This window comes from Chenopodium quinoa, unplaced genomic scaffold (genome assembly GCF_001683475.1).
Source record: "Chenopodium quinoa cultivar QQ74 unplaced genomic scaffold, ASM168347v1, whole genome shotgun sequence".
In the NCBI taxonomy this organism is placed as follows: domain Eukaryota; kingdom Viridiplantae; phylum Streptophyta; class Magnoliopsida; order Caryophyllales; family Amaranthaceae; genus Chenopodium; species Chenopodium quinoa.
This window is the reverse complement of record NW_018745485.1, coordinates 814,593-836,018: the sequence shown is the minus strand read 5'-3', so window position 1 is coordinate 836,018 and position 21,426 is coordinate 814,593. Positions and strand designations below refer to the sequence as shown.

General features: G+C 36.8%; 1 long non-coding RNA gene across 1 annotated transcript; it reads left to right on the top strand.

Annotated features, from left to right (window-relative positions):
* The first annotated feature begins 6,814 nt into the window (after positions 1 to 6,814).
* On the top strand, positions 6,815 to 9,877 carry LOC110715234. Its single transcript, XR_002510268.1, has 4 exons — positions 6,815 to 7,328; positions 8,793 to 8,916; positions 9,190 to 9,279; positions 9,449 to 9,877. It is a non-coding gene; the product is annotated as an uncharacterized LOC110715234 (long non-coding RNA).
* The last annotated feature ends 11,549 nt before the right edge of the window (positions 9,878 to 21,426 follow it).

Genomic DNA, 21,426 nt, shown 5'->3' with positions numbered 1-21,426 from the left:
ACGACAGTGGCTGGAAAGGAAATAAGAACGACCATACTTCCTTTTTTGAAAACACCTACTCTAGTAACAATGATTCTACCTTTGACCTTAATGAAGCCTTAGCCATGGATAATCAAGGACCTTGAAAGCAACTAAAAAAGAATTTTGCTCCTATTGGGATTAGCTATGATACTGCTTTCGATCGACTCCATGCCAAGGGACTCATCACTCCCATTGGACAAGATCCCTCACCTGAGAAGAGGTTGCGTAGTTGGGACCCAAACATACACTGCAAGTACCATCAAGGTAAGGGTTATACTACTGAGAGCTATTGGAAGCTAAAAGAGGTCATCCAATATCTAATTGATAATAATAAGCTTCCCACACCTCTAAATGGCAAGAAGACTATGTGATGATAAAATAAAGACACGAGGCGAGATTTACTGACAAGATTTCGTGACCTCTTTTTATTCTTTTATTTCATCCTTTCCCCAATAAGTCTAGTATAGGCACCTTTTATTTTCCTTAGATCTTATTTTATAGGGTTCTTTCTTTTTACCTTTTAATAAAAATGAGCATTTCTTTTATCGCGTATGATTATCGCATTGCATTGCATTAAAAATAACAAAAAGAAAAAGAAATCCATGTCGAATTAAGCACAAGTTATACCAATTATTTGAGGCACCCCTTGTAGCCACATCATATCACCTCTCACCCTTCAAATATGCAATCCTTTCTTGATAAACCACTTTGCGCTTCGTCTAACAATAGACCTTTCTTTCCTTGACCCACATCTACCAAAACTACGATGGGATGGTGTGCAATTTATGCAATTTTCAAAGAATAAAAGCTTGAGTAATTTCAAAAAAATTCAAAAAATCAAAATAATAAAAGTTTGCCTAGATTGCGTCTCTTATCTAGTGCAGATGCCAAGTGAGTGATAGACCACATAATCGAGATTGCCCACACTTATAAAAAAATGCAAAAGCGAAAAAAAGTGTGCAAAAATTTAAAAAAAAAAACAAAAGAAAGAGAGTTCAAAAGTGAGGAAACCTCAACCATACAAATACAAAGATTAAAAAGCAAGGTTTCACACCATGAGGGCTAATCTAGGGTCTAGAGCCTTTATCCCTTTCTTCTTCCACCTTTAGCCTAACAACATTACAATCCTTAAAAAACCTCTTTGAGGTATACACATATTTGTGCGAGGTTTGGCTAGAGCTACGTTCGGCCTGATTCCTCTCGGATACGTAGGCAACCTCGCATTGAGGTACGACCGTAATAAAAAATGCATTCATATTTATATTCACAATTGATAATATCAAGAAATTTCCAATGCTCATCCCTTTCCATTTAGAGCTAGACTTGGGGGCTTGATCCCTACATTATTAGCTTACCTATCCTAAGACTCACCATCATTTAACTCTTCTTACAATAATATTTTTCCATACCGTTAGCCTTTGCAGCCTAACTTAGTTTCACTTTCACACACATCACAGATACATGACCAAATAGTACTTCCCTTAGAAACCTTTTGTTGAGAAATCTTAACATAACGTGGAAGCATACCTTGTCATCATTGCACCACGAAGTATTAAGTGCTTAGCCTCCGTGCCTAAGTTACCTCAATACTTTCATCTAGAATAAACAATGGAGATAGCCTAGGATGTTACAATCTTCACACTCTGAGATATGACATCGACACATACATTTGTTAAAACTCATTTAACATGCACCTTCAAAAACTTCACTTCCTCCTTTTTGTGTCTTTCTTTGTTGGGAGAAAGTCGGTATCCTCCAAAAAAATGACATAAATTTTTGTTTTTAGCATTTTCGAGTCACAAATTGAGTCATGAGTCAACACTTTGCACACACAAGTCACATGAAGTGAGTCATCATTAAGTTATGTTTATATCTTGAGTCGTGTCTAGCCATGTATGTCAAAATGCTTTGATTCGAGTCATGACAAGTCATATGTGTTAAAAACACATTAAGTATTATATGAAGTCAAGCAACACTAAGCCTTAAGTCAACCCTAAAAAAGAAGAAGAAGAGAAAGAAAAGATGACCAAAGTCCTATAGTCTAAAATATAAATGCAAGTACAAAAGATTTGAAGCAAAAGGACGCAAATGGCTTAACAAGTCAACTAGAGTCGGCCTAATCGCAGTTTGATTGACGATCAGCCAGATTAATCGAGCACATCCGGATCTTGATCAAGCACCTCAGCCTTGGTAAAATCCTGAAAGATAGGGTTTTCAACAGAGTTTCAAGGCATGGGAAGCTACCACTTTCAAAGAGCAAGCGAACAAGAATGTTCCCGGATTTTTCAAAAAACCGCAAATATAAACGCAAGAAATTCTTCCAACATAAGAGGAGTTTGAGAAAAACTTACATGGATTGGTAAATTAGAGACGAAGAGATTTAATTTGCAAAAGATTTGAGCAGATTAGGTTTAGAGGAAACCACCAAGTTGAAGGTTTGGAGTGAAATCGAGCAATGAACACCAGCAGCAGCGACTCCAGCGCCAGACGACAAGGTTGTCATCAGGCGCTAAAGCTCGTCGCCTAGCGACAGAGCGAAATCCTGGCGACAGTGTGTTCTGGCATGCGCTGTTGCGGAGACAGGATTTGTGGCCCTCATAAATGACTATGCGGACCTTATACAACAATTTTGGGTTCCTTGGTACGCCAGTTAGCCCCTATAAGAAATTTGACATGATTAAGTAATCTTCTCGATAACAATCACAGTAGGTGATCGACCTGATAAAAGATCGTGTCACTTAGCTTGTGTCTAAACATTGGCTCATCGCTAGCACCGACGTAATGCATCACAATCAGCAAAATGCGCCGACATAATGGCACCGTAGTAATTTCTGCAAATATCACAACAACAAAGTTCAAGCGAGCTTTGAGGATTAACAAGCGGGTTTCTTCGGTAATTTTTCTTCGGAATATTATCACAACAACTGAAGATGGCTTCAAGCGGAGTTATCTTCGACAGCATTCCCTAAGATGTGGAAGGTTGTCAGACCATTGAGCATGGCTTCAAGCAAAGTTATCTTCGACGGTTTTCCCAGGATATAAAAGGTTGTCAGAAAAAAGGAGGTGACTTTAAGCGAGGTTGTCTTTGAAGGCGTTCCCTAAGATGTGGAAGGTTGTCACAAAATAGGAGGTGACTTCAATCGAGGTTATCTTCGACGGCGTTCCATAGGATGTGGAAGGTTGTCAGAAAAAAGGAGTTGATATCAAGCGAAGTTATCTTCGATCGTGTTCCCTAGGATGTGCAAGATGGTCATAAAATAGCGAAAACTGAAGGCAGCTGCAAGCGTGGTAGTCTTTAGGCGGTATCCCCTAGCTTGACGAAGATCGTCAAACAAAATTGGTTAATCCAAAGACGTGTGCTCGACATTGCAAGATACCCGTTTCTTAACTCTTTTATCTGTTTTAACTAACGCTAGTTTGCAGGTATCGGCGTTACAAGAATGATTTAGGATCGCAGAACAATCTGAACCATTCTCCGTCCCTATCGCTACTTTGACTTTTGTTTTCGAAACTTGCGTTTCTCCAAACTCAGTCAAAGAGGGAGCTTCTATAGACATCCAAATGTGTCTCCCCAAAACCAAATCCAGTGATGAATACGTTTCACGTCATTTAATTATCGAATGAGGTGAAAATGTGGAAATTCTAGTAATGAGGATGTTTTTTTTAAAATGTTTCTCTTTTAGTTTATAAAAATATTTCTTTTCTTACCCTATTTATAAAAAATAGCAATTCCAATTTGGTTTGTTCCAAGATAAGGGTCAAATAATAGTGTAGTTGGATTGGTCTTGCAAAGAGATTTCCAACGATATATTATAAGCCCAGTTCTGATGAATTATGAGTAAGTTATGGATTAAATTAAATTAAGCCCAATGATCTAGAGGAGAGCCTATTAATAGTTATTCCTAAAGTAATTAGGATTGATTCTAATCTTTTAGAAAAATCTAGAAGGTTCCTTTTAATTCTAATAAGATTAGGATTGATAATTATATTTTTAAAGATGTTTTAATTTGAATAAAATATATTATTTATCACAAATCTGATTTTAAATATGCTTAGACACGGAATTAACTCTTAACCCGTTTAAAAGATGATTTCGCGTACAAAAGCACGTTGAACTTATGAATTAGCGCGAGACGACAGAGTCCTCGCCTGGCGCTGACGGTTGTCGCCTGGCAACAAGCTTGTCATCTGGCGCTGACTCCTGTCGTTGGCGACAGGAGGTATTTTAGTACGGATATGATTTTCTTTGATCCCATGCTATTTTTATTATAAATAGGGGTCGTATTTCCCTGTTTTTGTTCATTTACAATTAATATTCACTACCATCATCTCTTTCTCTAAAAGCTAGAAGCTTTCTCTCTCTCTGTGTCTCTCTTCTTTTTCTAAACCTTTCCTCTCTCAAAATTCCTCGCTCATTAGTCCTAGACACACCTAGCCAAGTTCAAAGTTGCCTTCGCCCTAGACGTGAAAGGTTTGATATTTCTGAGGGTTTGATTCCAAATCTCTATTTCAATTATTTATTTTAATTGTCTGTTTTAATATTTTTCCTTGAAGTTACTAACGTGTGTATTTTTTTATTTGAAAGAGATACGAGGCATAGAAGTAAGTAATTTAATTGTTTTATTGATCTTTTAATATATAAATCACGCTTAGATTATTTTGTTAATTCCTAGTATCATATTAGGGTGTCTTGATCTTCCTAATATCATGTTTAGGGTTAACTAAAATTTCTAATATCATGTATGATTATTATGTGATAGAATGTTAGATAGGTCGTTAAACTACTAAGCTACCCTAATCAAATTAATCATTTATATTCCTAAACTGCACTAATACAAGTACAGGGGTATGTAAAGGGTCGAACCACTAAGGAAGCTCACTTGTCAAACATCAATATCTATCACTAATGCAAGAACAAAAAGGGGAATGTTTTTGTTGGTTTTTGGATAAAAAGCACTAAAACTACAAACAAGCAAAGATAAAGTTGATTAAAATCTAGAGAGAACAACATTAGGGGTAAGGGGGTGTCAAACATGATTAGAAAGAGGGGGAACAATAATGGTTATCATGATGAACATGCCAAAGAACACAATATTCTACCTAAACAATTCATTCTCATGCAATAGTCTAGGCAAATCAATGAAAAAGGTCTATACTAATTAGGATCATTCTCATGCATGCATCCTATTAGTTATAATCAAATCAAGAGAATAAAGAAGCACAATCCATAAAACTCCACTTTAACAACTCACTCTCAAGCAATCATTAAAATAGAGATGATCTTAATCTAGTTCAAATCACTTTCATGCATTTAAACTATAGAACATCAAATAAAGTGCCACAATAATCTCAAGCTATCAAAAATCATGTCTTTCATCAATTTATGGCATGAGTTCAATCCAACCATCATCATTCATCCAATATCAACACATATTTTCCACCCCCTTCCCCTAGCTAAGAAATTATCCTAGGGAAGGGATATTAATCTTAATAACAATACTAAACATGAATTCATGAAGCACAAAACTAAGCATGATTAAGAACAATGAAAACAATACAAACTAGTTCAACTAAAAAGATGAATGAAAATAATCAACAATAAAGCAAATAAATAAAGCTAAAAGAAGGGATTAGAGATTATTAAAGATGAACTTGATTAAAGATGAAAACTTGGATGTATTGCTTGATTGAAACGAACTTGACCAAAAGTTTAATACAATAAAGAAACTTGAGCAATAATCTACTTTCTCTCTCTAAACACATCTAATCTAACCCTAAGAGAGAGAAGCTCCCCTCAAACTAATCTTAAAAATGATTGTTAAAAATTAAGAGAGTATTAACTCCAAAAGGGGATTTATATACAAGCTAATCAAAATAAAATAAATAAAACTAACTAAAATAAATAATTAACAAAACTAAAATAAAAAGGAAAATAAAACCCAAAAACGCCCAAAATCCCATCAGACCCACGAATCTAACATACCCCCTTCATTTCGTGGCTGCTATGACTCATCATCCTCAACAGCAAACAAGTATCATCACCGCTCATCATCATCTTCATCATCAAACTTCAAATCTTGATCGTTTGATATTATTAATTATCACGTGAGAAGCTCGTGATATGGGTTTTTTTTCACACCCAGAAGACCGCGCCCGCAGAGAGACCGCGGCACATCCCCGGCTCCTTCCTGCCACAAATTGGCAGATTTGGTGCATCGAGCCCCGCTTCCGCTCCTCTCACACCTACTCCCGCTGGGAAATCTAATTGAATTGGGGCTTGATTGAGTTCGATTGGGTTTGCTCGGTTTTGGAATTGTTGAAGAGTGGTGGTCAGATACGCTACTGACTGTTGTTGTTGTTGTGAGTATAAACAGGGGAAAGTGGCAGAGGTTGGTAATTGATGGTGATGATTGGAGGTTTTTTGGTGGTAAATTGGTTGTTGGAGGATTGTTACTGGCGGGTTTGGAGGCTATGGTGGCTATAAGTTGCGGTGGCTAGTGGTTGGGAGTCTAGATGTGGGAATGTGTGGCTTGTGGGTGATGGTTGAGTTGTGTTTGTTGATATTGCTGTTTGTGTTTATGTTGTTGAGGAAAGCCACTAGTGGAAAAATTGTCATTTGTAACACCTATTTGTAACGGACATGAGAAAATCCATTACAAAAAGTGTAATTGTAACGGGCAAAATTTTTGATCGTTACGGAAAAACTTATTTGTAACGGGCAAAAAAACTGTCCGTTACGAATAATTAATAATCGTAACGGGCAAATTAATGCCCGTTACGAATAGTTATTAATTGTAACGGACAAATATAAATCCCGTTACAACTAAATAACTCTCTAGGGTTAAAGATCGGTTCCTACATACTTCCCCAGCCGCATTTCTTCCTCACTTCTCTTGTCTTTCTCTCTCCTCAAATCACTCTCTCTTTCTGCATTTCTCTTCTTCCTCACTCATCTTCTCTTTCTCTCTCCTCAAATCACTGTCAACACTGCTCATTTCTCTTCCCGCATTTCTCTTCTTCCTCACTCGTCTTCTCTCTCTTCCTGTTCTTCAAGCTCAACAACAATGGCGGCGACTCCATTTTCAGTCGAGAAGACCACCTCTGGTAGACTCTAAATCGAGCTTGCTGAAGTCGAAATGCCTGGACTTATATCTTGCCGTACTGAATTTGGTCCTTCTCAACCTTTTAAAGGTGCTAAGATGACTGGATCTCTTCATATGACTATTCAAACTGCTGTTCTTATTGAGACTCATACTACTCTTGTTGCTGAAGTTCGTTGGTGTTCTTGCTACATCTTCTCTACCCAGGTATAATTTCATTTATCTCGTCATTTTTCGATTTAATCCCCTTTTTTTTATCTGTGATTTGCCCTTGATTTTGGAAATTTCCAGATCTTAAATGGGGTTTTATTGTTTTTGTGGATTGGATCTTGTTAGGTTTGATTCATGTTGTGATGATTTTAATGAAATGAGTAAATGATTGATTTGTAGAATTTTTGATTTGAAATGGACTGTTTTTTCTAGGGTTCAAGATCTCAGATCTTGTGAATTTTTATTTTAAGAATTGTGGGTTAATTGATTAATGATAAAATTGGTGGTATATACTTAAATTATTTAATCAATTTTAGTGGGATTTGGTATATAATTAGAGTTTAAAATGAATAAGTGTTTAATTTGTGCAATAAATAATTCGAAATGTGTTGTTCATTTCTGGATTCTTAAGATCTCAGATCTTATAGAATTATGGGGGAATTAATTAATATTAAAATTAAAATGGATGATTAAATGGTGGTATTACTGGTATATACTTAATTTGACTCCATGAATAGTTGCGATTTTAAGATAAAGTATGTAGTTGGCCGCTTAGATTTGAGAAGAAATTCAATGACTTGTTAAGATTGTATTAATGCATAACCTGCCTATTTGTTATCAAAGAGAAGATGAACATTCAAGTTGGTTATATCAGAGAATTACAATTGATACTTATATATGAGTAAAAGCATCATCTGTATACGTTGTCTAATTATAGAAAGTTAGCGTCTGCATTAACTGCCTGCTATTCAAAGGTACTGGTGAGATGATGTTTATGGTGGTTTAACTTGGTAGAATTAGAGGAAAGTTATGATTTTGGGAACGAATGCAGTTCGAGTTGTATAGTTTGGCACTTGTTCATCTTTGTTTTCTGGTTTGTTCTACAAAATTTGTAGGATAACTTGACATATGACTAAGATTTGTTTTGATTCTTGTTTATCTGTTTCGTTCTCAAGTGTCCTTGAAATGAGGAAATTGATACCATTGACATTCCTTATGATCTTACTTTCTGGTGATTTCTCATCCAAGATGTCGTGTGGTTTAAGTTGCCACTTAAAGAGATACCTGCTATGTCATTTTCATATTTATTGCAAGATTTATGAACATAGATAATAAGTGGACTCTTAGCAAGGTCCTATATTCTAAACGCCCTACCAAATGTTTCTTATCAAGTTTATTATATGATTTGTTGTTGGATTTGTTGTCTACCGTTTAAATTCTCTTATGGGATTTATCCGTATATATTTCACTGGTTACTCGTTTATAGACACTTTTTTTATTGGCAACTTTTGGAGTGGTTGTATTTCTTTTTGGATGGGATTGGAGCTCATTCAGTCATTCCACTCCCCAACAGATGTCCTATGCTTTTATTAATAATTCTACAACTATTGATTATAACTTATGACAGCTTGTTTTAATTATGAACATCTACCCTAATGTTTTATAGTTTTTGTTTTACAGATGTGTGCAACAAAAATTAGGGGGACCTACTGTTGCTGAATATGAGAAACTTCAGACTGAGATGTCAGACCTGCAGGAGAAATACAAAGAGCTTCTGGCCACCCATGAAGAGACTATTAAGCAGGTATTTTCCTTTCCTTTTATTGTATTCATTGTATGATTTCCATAGGCAGTATATATGTAAGCCTTACAAGCACTGGAACTGTCATAGTTTACTCTGGTTTCCTTTCGATCTTTTCCGGCTCTTAGCCTGATAAATGTGTAGTGTGTGTGTGTGTCGTTGTATAATTTCCATAGGCAGTATATATGTAAGGCTTACAAGCACTGCCCTCAGCCTGATGTGTGTGTGTGTATTTTTAACTATGCAGATTAATATTTAATAGTTCTTTTTTTGCAGGTTCTTCTTGATTAGGAGAGATACATGATAAGTAGTGATGGCTCTAGCATTCCCGATTCACTTGCTGTGCCTATGGGAGCTGAAAATCAGGTTTGTAAAATTGTAAAGCTAAAATTGTATATATTATTTTTTTTTACTTTAATAAATAATATAGGCATGTTGTGTTTGATTCTTCACTAGTGTAGTTTGCATTTTTTTGCTTAAGATCTATCGATTTTATTTATTTATTTATTTCTGATTTTGGATCTTTCTTTGCTAGTTTGGGTATGGTGATAAGTAAACCGAGAGTACGACAAGATATGCTACTCAGATCTTCTCCGGGGGCTTCAACAGTTCAACAATCAACACGGTTGGTAGTGCTTCCTCCAGTTCCTCCTCCACTGCCCCCCTTTGCTGAAATCACGCCAAAATTAAACAACAGGAACAACCCGAGAAAGGACAACAATCTGCTGTTGTTGCTGAAACAGTTTCGAATTATGAGCAAACGAGAGAGCAACGTATTGAATTTGAATCTCATCTTAGTTATAGCAATTAGCAAGTGCATGACTTGTTTTAAATTTCTTTAATTGATAAAATCATTTGAATGTTGTATAGCTTTTGCTAATTGAATAACTGTATATTTGTATAAATTATTATTTAAAATTATTTATTTTTAGTAATTGATAATTTATAATAGTAATTAAAATTTGGCAGCATACTAGCAGGTATCACCTGCTGATTTTTTTTTTAATTTGGGTTCAATTGTATTCGTAACGGGCAGTCAGACTGTCCGTTACAAATAACCCGTTATTCTTAACGGGCAATTAGACTGCCCGTTACAAATAGCCCGTTATTTGTAACGGGCAGCGCCCGTTACGAATAACATATCCTATCCGTAACGGCAGCATAAGTAACGCCCGCTGCCCGTTACGGATAGGCTGTTTTTGCCCGTTACGGATAGCTATTTTTCCACTAAGGAGTAGGAGAAGTGTTTTGGGTGAATTGGGGAGTAGGGGAGTGTTCTGTAGGATAGGGAGATGGAGTGCTGTATGTTAAGAGTGGCAACAACTTGATGCTTAGAAGCTTGTTGTTTGTCACATTTGACTCGAACCCAGAATTTCGAACTTGACTTGGACATGAAAATCGAGCATCAACCCGAACACACCTACAACCAAAAACCAACACCAAGTTAGAACAAAATATAATAAAATAAAACGAAGTAAAATAAAATGCTACACTAAAATAAATAAGAAAAAGAGGGATGCTAGAAATTATTAAGTAAAAAAACGAAAATAAACTAAAAACTATTAAAAACTACAAAAAATACTAAAAATAAAGATAAAAGAGGAGAATAAGCAAATAATAGAATTAAAGGATAAAATGAACAAAATTATTGGAATATATGTCGGAAAATGACTCAATAAACACCCTAGAAGTGACATAAAATTCACTTATCAAACTCCCCCAACCTAACCTCTTGCTCGTCCTCGAGCAAATTAACATGAAACACGAGATAAGGAGAGTGAATTATTCAAGCAAAGCTAAGACACTAACTAAAGGAGAATAAGAATGTACACTAACTCACTTTCGTAGGAATCACGGTTAATTTAAGCAACTAAAGACAAGCCCTATAAACCCCTAGATCGCCCTAGAGGACGAGTGTGCTCTCGTGAGGGTTTCCTAGGAGCTTAGCCCACAACTCTAGACAAAAACCAAGGCAAAAGAAAAAGAAAATCAAACACAACCACGACCAACATAACATAGAGACATGCATCAAAGAATACTCACCATTCTCAATTCAAAGAGGGAAAACACGTTCTAAATGCTCATGGTTGAAAGAGACAAAACTAAGCTAAGCATAGAGAACCAATGATTTCTTTCTCCGCCCTAGACCCAACCAAGACGGTCCACGTTCTCTCTATTAGCTTCAAATCATCCCTTAGTTAGCTCCTCATGATTCCTCGAGGGAATTGAAAAAGGAAATTTTTATGTGGAATCATAAGGTCATCCCTAAATCTCAACTATGCATACTCTCTCCATAGGGTTGAATTCTATCTCCCTCCACCGGTCTTTGACCTCATCCCTCTAAAGTAAAAGGTTCTTTACTAAGGTTGTCACGTAAGGCTAAGGGTCAAGGCGAGACAAAATTTTAAAATTTTTGTGATATTTCCTAAGTGAAGCAAAAGAGGGGCCCTCTCTAAAAAAACAAACTCAAGAAGTCACCAAACATAAAAAAAATAATAATAAATACCAATATGCCATCTCCCACAAGCTTACTCAACACCAACACTCAGTATAAACAAAAACGAAGTAACGCTCCCCCCAAGCTTGAACAAAGAATTGTCCTCAATTATTAAACTAGGGAATAAAACAAAACCAAACTATTTTTTTCTTATTTTTTTTAAACTATTATTTGTTATCCTTTCCTTTTTTTAACTAAGGACGGTTATTTCTTGAATGTGATTTCTTTATTACACACAATATATACAATTTACTTTCTTTCTGGTCCAAAGAGCTTAATACTTTCTCATCTTCATTACAATACAAAACAACCTCTCAAACCAAAATGCTTCACAAAACTAAGGGTTAGAGAAAGGAAAGGTCATAAGGCTTGTAATGTGGCTCATAAGAGGAGCAAATGTAAAATTAAAACAAAATATATAACAAAACAAAAAGAAGATAAAGAAAAATGAGATAAGGGTGCCCTTTTCTTCCCCTAGAGTTTCTTGGTCACGATCTTGGGAGCTAGAGGACAACACAAGGATTAAGATACGTATAGTCAAGGATCCTAAATGCCGCTCAACAATATTGATGAAGGCTTGAACAATATTAGCCTCACAAGGGATGGGAAGTAAGCAAATACCAACTAAAGGGAATCCTATCCACTATAGAGAGCAACACCATCTTACCATTGTCCCGTGAACTACCGGTTCAAACGTCCTCAAAAGTTCTAAATCATGCTACCTTAGCTAAAAATTTGTCTAACTCAACCCTAAGCACTCTCAAACCGTGTAATCCCTCAACAACTAGGAAGATAGGAATTCAATGACACATCATGAAAAGCACACAAATCCAAATGAAAGAACAAATTCCAAATCAAAATCAATTCAACTTTTCATAGTCATGTTTGTCACACAAAAGGGAAAACAAAACAAAATAAAGAGGAAGAAATAAAAAAAGGTTCACAAATGAGGCAAATAATCCGAGTAAATCCCAATTATCATACAAGTGATCGTTCGATAACAACATCAACAATTCCAGGTTCCATAGAACCAAAAGAAAAAATCCTCGAACCATTAAACTTCTTCATAAACTAGTCCTAAAATAAGCACTCAAAGAAAGAGTAAAAGAGTAAAACTAAGAAAGGTCTCACCGGGAAGTTAGCTTAAAAGAATAAAGGAGCATAAAACAGAATTCACCAAATGTTAATCCGCTCCAAGCTTCCAAAAAGCAACCTACAATGAAAGACAAGGCATGAAAGAAAACATTAAAAGAGAACAAAGAAAGAAAACAAAATGTAAAACAAAGGAGGGGAAGAAAAAGGGTTAGAAATCCTCCGGGTTGCCTCCTAGGAAGAACTTGTTTATGGCTCTAGCTTGACCTTTCACCTTTTTCAAGGTGGATTAAAGAACATCACCCTCATCCACTTGAGGATTGAATCATAGATTCCCCCAAGCTTGTGAAGTAGCACTCCTTGAGGTCTCAAATCACCACAAGGGAAAGGAGGGAATGAATCAAGAGCGAATTGTGGCTCATCTTTTCTCTTTCTCTTCTTCTTGTTGTTTTTTCTTCTTTTTTCTCTCTTCTTTCTTTTCCTTCTAAATGGGTGATTAAGCTTGGAATCCTCAATATTAGGAAGGGCAACCTCACCTTCCTTAGGAGAGCCTTCAAACTAAGCGGGAACTTCAAGGAAGTCATCATACCTCATTGTCACCTTATCATCACGTGGTGGTAAGCTCTCATTAGCCATCACACCATCGACGACATCAACTCTACATACGCTCGCCGTTATAGGGCTCTTCACAACAACATTCTCAACTAGCCTACAAGGAAAGGGAACCGGGCCTTCAAACTTGTTTGGTTCACTAAAATCATATGGCTTCTCATTTTGTTCTTCAACCTTAATCTCAACCACATCCTCTACAACCTTGTCCTCCTTTCTCTCATCCTTCTTGCAAGTTTCGAGTTGATAAGTATGTGAAGGGTTAGTAAATGATTATACGGGGAGTTTTGTCGTTAAATGGAGAGAAGAAATTTGAGCTAGTTGGGAATCTTCAACTTCATTGTGAGATTTGATCTCTTGGAATTGTTGAGTGATAATTTACGTTGTTGAAGAATTTGGGTTTGTGTGTGGTCGGGTTGGGATTGTTCTTCATACGCTTGAGGATTTTGGTCATGATGTTGATCTTTAAAGTTCCCTATTTGAATGGAAGGGTAGGAAAAATTTTTGGTTGGTAGATTGAAGAGAGGTCCATCATGGGGGTAGGAGTTTTCTAGCCTTGGAGGTTGTTGAAGTTGTTGAGATTGAGTTTGGGTTACAAACTCTTTTTCCCTCAAAGTCAAAACCTCACCATGCTCTGGATTGAACTCTCTACAATAGGATGCATCATGATCCGTCCCACCACAACGAGCACATGAGAAATCTGATTTGTGACAGTTTTGAACCCAAACTAACACTTGAGTTCAACTTAAAAAGACTTTCATTTAAGAGCTCAACTATGTGCTTAAGTTGGCCGACTTTCTCCAACTCGTAAAGATCTCCTCGCTTCCCTTGGGACCTTCTTTGGCATCCCCAAGAATAGTTATTAGCCACTTCTTCAATTGTAGCTTCAACTTGGCTTTGTGGGATCTTAATCAATTGGCCACCGACACCCTCATCTAAATTATGGTTGAATTCATGATGAGGACATGCTCTAATCAAATCCTTAAACCTTTGCCATGCTTCCCCAAGAGTTTCATCCGGTTCTTTCTCAAAAGAAGATACCTTCCTCCTCATTTTTGCGGTTTGTTCATCAGAATTGAATCTCTTGAGAAAGGCCTTCACAACTTCCTTCCATGTGGTGAGAGAGTTAGGCTTCAAAAGCTTGAGCCATTTCTTTGCTCTTCCGGTGAGAGATTTCCGAAAGAGAGGCATACGAATGTAATCTTGGATCATTTCATTGGTTTGCATCATTGCACACAACTCAAGGAATCTGTCCAAATGTTCAATGAGGTCTTCACTTGCACCTCCGGAAAATTGCTCAATTTGGACCATCCTACCATATTGTTGATGGATAGTGAAATTAGTCTCGGTGGTTGGGAGAAGTATACCACTCCCGAGCTCATAGATTTTCAGATTTCCAAACTCCCTAAAAATAAGGTCATCCTCTTACCTTGCCATATCTCTTTTTGAATACAACAAAGCTAAGCACACGATTAGCATTGACAAGTAGGATTAAACAATCAAAATAAAGAAAAAGGAAAGCAAATAAAATGACTCTAACAATAGAAAAAATAAATGTTAAACAAGCCGCTTCCTAGAAGGTTAGATAGGTCGTTAAACAAGTACCCTAATGAAATTAATCATTTATATTCCTAAACTGCCCTAATACAATTATAGGTGTAGACACCCATTTGTGTCTCCCCAAAACCATACCCAGTGATGAGTACCTTCCACGTCGAATCATAATCGAATGAAGTGAAAGTGTGGAAAGTCTAGTGTTGCAGTTAACTTTTAATTCTTTTCTTTCTCTCTGTTTTTTGAAACCTATTTTGTGAAAACAGCCAATCCAGTTTGGTTTGGTCTATGGCAAGGGTCCAATAATAGTGTAGTTTGGTTGGGATCAAAAGAAGCTTTCTAAGGATATATTATAAGCCCAATTCCGATGAATTATGAGGAAGTTATGGCTAAATTAATAAACTGGGCCCGGTTTGATCTTTCTATGCGGCCCAATGATCTAGAGGAGGGCCTATTAAAAATTTATCATTACTAATGCGATTAAGATTGATTATAGTCTTCTAAAATCTTCTAGAAGGTTTTTTGAATCCTAATTTGATTAGCATTGATAAATTGACTTTTAGGAGTTTTAATTAGAATAAAAGAAGTGTTTTAAGGAAATTACAGATTTACCCTCTCGTACGCTTAAATTTTATCAAAATTAGAAAACGCGTGGAAAATGTTTGCAGCGTCGTACGACATGTCTGTCGCCTGGCGACATACCTGGCGTATGGCGCCAGCCCTAGCGTTTGGCGACAGTGTCGTGTTTTATTCTTTTCAAAACTCAGATTCGTTTTTTATCATATTCGGCTGATTTTCTCTATAAATAGCCTTCCAAAACCTCTGTTTTCAATCACCAACTCTCATCAAGAAATTCATGATTACTCTCTCTCTCTCTTTGCTAAACTAGCTTTTTACAAACAAAATTCCCATACACAAGATCTAGACACACCTAGCCAAGTTCGAATTTGCCTTTTCCCTAGACGTGAAAGGCTTAATTTCTGAGGGTTTGGTCCCAAACCTCTCTTTCAATTATTTAATTTAATTGTTTGTTTATATTTTCCTTGAAGTTACTAACGTGTGTATTTTGTTATTAGAAAGAGATACGAGGCATCCAAGTAAGTGCTTTAATTTTCTAGGTTCCTATTTTGATTCCTAGTATCATGTTAGGATTCTTTCCTTAATTTGATGTTTAGAATGACAACAATGATTCATAGTATCATGTTTAGGGAAATAATGATAATATCAAATATGCTTATTATGATTCATGTGATTCTTCCTATTGTCTTTCTTAATATATTCATGTTTGTATCATGTTAGGGCTAAATATTTGATTTTTAATGTTTAGTGACATGCTAGGGTTAGTTATTAATCTTGTTATTATCATGCCTAGGATCTTGCTATTATTATGTTTTCACATGATTATGTTAATTATTATGATACTTATGATTATTATTATAATGCTTGGTATGTTTATTATTTTTGCTTGATCACGCCTTTTATGCATGTTTAAAGGGAATTGGTACTTCTAACCATGCTTAATAAGATAATTAATAATTTTTTATGGTTAATATGATTATAATTCAAGTTATCACCAATAATAGATATATTTGTACATTAATATTCAACCAACATAGATTAAACAGGTTTAGGGAAAACCTATTCAATGCATGTTAGTCAGAAAGCGCACATGAATACGAGAAGAATAAAGTAGAGGCCTATTATTAGGACAGGTTCAATCTCTTTTAGGTTGGATTTGTACCATCATCCCCGAACTACCGGTCATGGTTCCAGACCTATTGGAGTTCACGATCTCCTGGATCGTTAAGGGGTGTAACCTTCACCCTGTGAACGGTTTACAAGTTCCTAAAACTTGTTGGCGACTCTTTTGCTCTAGCTTCCTTCTCTTTTGACGCCACCATGCTTAAGTGTATGATCACAGTGGGGTTCAAGTTTTGGGTAATGCTTGAAATATTCCCTACATTTTTTGGCAACTCCACTGGGATGGATTTATATTTTAATTCCTGAAATTTATTTCGGAAATGATTTAGAATGAGTGGATGAGACTCGATAAGTTCTAAGTATTTCTTGTGCGTAATTTTGATTAACATTATTGTCATATGCATAAAAAAGATCTCATTGGAAAGACCATCTGTAATGAGTCAAAATATAAGATTTTTACACATAGGAAATTTGAGGAATATCTTTCACAACTAGGATCGAAATAATGCTACAAAAAAACTGGAAAATTTTATCGAACACAGAAAGCTGCTGAGGCATGTAGGAACTGGCGTCTAGAAAATAGAGTCTGTCGCCGACAATATGACTCTGTCGCTAGGCGACAGAGCCACATTGCGACAACGACCTCTGTTCGCTGTCGCCGACAATATGACTCTGTCGCCAGGCGACCGAGCCAGAAATATGAGTTATAATTTTGACCAATTTTTAGCATTGTTTGCTCAATTCTACTTCCTGATTTAGTTTTTCTCACTTTTATGAACCCCATATGTGTTCTAAATATGGACATAACCCTCTGGGAATTCATGCTCCATCTACCTGATTGAACACTCTGTGCAACAAAGGGTACACTATGTGCAACTCGCGGTGTCCCATCCACTCGCGCCAACCCTTCAAAAGGTAAGGCTTCCGCGCGGTGCATCCAGAAAAGTAACCATGGACCCTCTTTGACTAACCTATATCCCAAACTTTAGAGAACTAGAGCCATGGTTAGGTTGTAAACTCATTGCATCATATTATGCCTACTTGCCTAATTGTGCATTATTTGTTGTGCATACTCTATGTGTTTTTCCTAACCGTTTTTTTGACCTGTGTTTAAGACTAAAAATAAACTGATTAATGAATAAAAGGACTTTGTCTAATTAATTAATTAATTAATTTGAACAATTAAAGTAATAATTTAATCGGAATTGACTTAGTACAACTTTAGGCATGTCCCGTAGAGTAAAAATACTAAAAGCAGTCCTAGATTGACGCTCCAGTACTAGCGCCACGATTTGGGCTGCAGCGCCACACTATGTTGTGCAATGCCTGACGACATCGCTATCGTCTGGCGCTTCATTGCAGAGTGCGGCGACAGTTCTGTTGCTTTGGCGACAGTTCAGAATTTTACTCGAGTCATCACTATGAGTCTAATTAAACAATTTGCTAATAATTTCGATTATTTTACCCTTGTTAAGTCCTTAATTGATTTTAGGGACTAAGTCCCATTGTCTTACACAAGGGTCAAATCATGTCACTTACACTCACAAATAAAGCACACACACTAATATGTATATACACTTTAACCATGTCTAAGAGTCTTGTATGCGCGTGTTTTTCGTCATTTTTTTAGGGGGGTAAATCGGATATTAATCCTCCAATTAAACCACTTGTTTGAACCCACCAATTAAACCACTTGTTTGAACCCTTATGCTTGTTTCCCAAAAATATACACCCTATTTTTGATTTTTTTTTCTTTTTCTTTATAAACCCGTAATGTAAAAGTCAATTTGAGTTAATTCATTAAAATAAAAATGGTTTAATTTACAGCGCGTGGTCAAAAAAGGAAGGGCGTGTAGTTAAAGACAACATTAATTTTCATTCAAGTACAACTTTTTGACAAACCAATCTTTCAAAAAATAAAAGCCTAGAAGATAATGGCGAGTCAAGAAGAAGTTAATGAGCTCAAGAAGAAAACGGCTGGTGTTACTAAACTACTGAAGACCTTAACCCTCCAAGTTAATGACCCTATGAAGCAACAACAAATGGATCTTATGCAAGAAAGCTTGAGCAAGCTGCCTAGTGACTACTAGTTTCAGGGCATTAGTTCACAAGGGGTCTCGGTGGACAAGGAGCTTCTTCCGTAGAAGTTCAATGCCAACGACATTCCAAAATTCAAGGCAACTGATAACCCTTATTTTCATTTAAGAGCTTTTGAAATGATACTGAGTATTAAGGTTATCGATAAAAAAGTATTTCCTTCTCTAATTTCCTTATCTCTTTAAACCGTTTGCCAACAATGGTTCTTCTCCGTTGACAAAGAGAAAACCTCTACTTGGGAATCAATAGTAAACGCTTTCATTGATAGTTATAAGTGTAATTTTCAAGTTGAAACTGATCATAGGGAACTTGAAATACTTAAACAGAAAGAGAATGAAGGTTTCACTTCTTTCTTCAATAAATGGAGAGAAACCTCTGCTAGGATGGTTGAAGTACCAAGTGAAAAAGAATCTGTGAGGTTGTTCATCAAGAACCTTAAAGAAAAGTATGCCAAGCATCTGAAATATCAAAACAATCTACACACCTTCAAGGCTGTCTACGATATTGGGATTAACATTGAAGACGACCTTGCTAAACAAAAAGATGCTAACAATAACTCCAATAATGGCTAGAAGGGCAAGAAGAACGACAATCCTTCTTCTTCAAAAACCACCCACTCAAACAATGTAAGAACCTTTAATTTGAGTGAAGTCCTTGCTATGAGCAACCAAGGACAAAAGAAACCATTTAGGAGGAACTTTACTCCTATTGGTATGAGTTATGACACCACATTTGACCGACTGAATGCAAAAGGTCTTATAACTCCTATCAGACCATTTGGGGACCCACCAGTTGAAAAGAGGACAGCTAATTGGAACCCCAATGCATACTGCAAATATCACCGAAGTAGGGGCCATCTCACTGAGAATTGTTTTATGCTTAAGGATGCTATCCATGATTTAGTTGATAACAACAAACTACCATTGCCCCCTGGCAGTAAGAAGCCAAGCATCGACAATGCACCTATATCTCATTCCTTGGCCATCTCTAATAAAGAAAACGATGTTGATCCCTCATCTCTCATCAAGCCTGTTAAAGAAATTCATGCTATCGAAGAAGAGGAAGAAACCTTCTTCGATCCCATGGATGACATTCCAGAACCAGCAAGCTAGGAAGATGTGCGAATGCTTATATGGTCCATGCGGGAGGCAATAGACTTACTACGTGAGGCTATTGAATTTGCAAAGAAATAAGGGGAGGAGCTTCAGAAAAAGTACGATAAAGTTCCACCCATGAAGAAGAAAACACTCCCTCTCCAGGTAATTGACACACCCAAGAAGAGTAATATCTTTATACTCCAATTGGGATTACCTATGCTAAAATGTTCAAAATGCTCTCTGAGAAAGGTAAGGTCAAACCTCTCGAACCGAGACTATTTGAATCTCTAAAGAGGATAGACAAGTTCTACTGTCCATACCATCAATCAGGAGGGCATACTAATCAAAGCTGTTATAAATTTAAAGATTTAATTCAGAAGATGATTGATGATAAGAAAGCTAGTTAAAACCCCACAAGAAGAAGACATAAGCATTAGCGGGGTTTAGGACAGCGATGAAGAAGACGTCTACCTAAAAGACATGGAAAAACCTCCACTTTAGTGTCGTATTCAGTAATTGATTTTTGGGATGAAGAGGATTCACTCATAGACGTCCTCACAAGATCTAGGAGAACGCAACCTCCCGTCTCTACACAACCTATTCCTACCATGCAACAAGTGCCCATACCTATTATAGAAGACAATGATATTGTCAAGCAATTCAAAAAGACAAAGGTCGAGATGAATGTATGGAAACTTCTAGCTACGTCTTGCGAATATAGGTTGGCGGTAATGAATGCCTTAGATAAGATAAGGATAGATTCCGATACCACTCCTGAGGGGTTGGCTAACTTCCTTACGAGTGATCTCCTTAGTCCTATCAACTTGATCACCTTTTGTGACAAAGATTTACCTCCAGAATGTGACAAGCATTACAAGGCACTAAACCTCACAGTGGTTTGCAAGGGAATGAATGTCCCAATGACTCTTGTAGATAATGGATCGACAATTAATGTCTGTCCACTCAGAACTGCGAGGATGTTAGGCATAAGGGATGAAGACTTAACCCTGTCAACACAAGGAAGAAGAGCTTATAACAATACTCGTCGCCAAGCTCTTGGTAAGATTACTATGAATATAATGGCAGGAGGAATAGAACATGCCACTACCTTCCAAGTGATAGATATTAAATCTTCATTCAACTTATTGTTGGGAAGCCCTTGGATTCATGACCTCAAGGCCGTCCCTTCATCTCTTCACCAACAGGTAAAAGCCATAGTTGGAGGAATCCCCATCACAATCGATGCTTTACCTATGAGGATTAAAGTTGTGGAAAATCCGATCATTAATGTGGAGCACGATGAAGATGATGAAGACTTGTAGGGCTTTAATGAAGAGGTCTCCTTAATCGAGGAGGATAAAAGGACCCCACTCTGTCACGAACCCCACTCCAATATGACAGTAAACATTATTCTCAAGAGACAAGGGCACTTTCCTGGAATGACTCTAGGAAAGAAGAAGGAGATAGCAAAACAGCTGAAATTACCTGGCCTCCCTAAGTTAGATACTTTCGGACTTGGTTTTGAATCGACTCAGGAAGACATTAAGCGAGCCCAAGAACGGTCTAAGGCGCATAGGAACACTCTCATCCAAAAGAAAGCAATCCCAATGGATGTAGACGACATGATTGTAAAGTCAAAAGATCGCCCAGGACACCAAATAGCCTTGAGAAAATTCTTTGAAAGGCTAAGAAAATACAACATGAGGTTGAATCCATCGAAGTGTGCTTTTGGAGTCACCTCAGGCAAGCTCTTGAGATATGTCATAAGCTCTAGAGTAATAGAGATAGACCTAACCAAGATCAATGCAATCACGTCAATGACACCGCCCAAAATCGAGAAACAAATTCGAGGGTTTATTGGCCGGT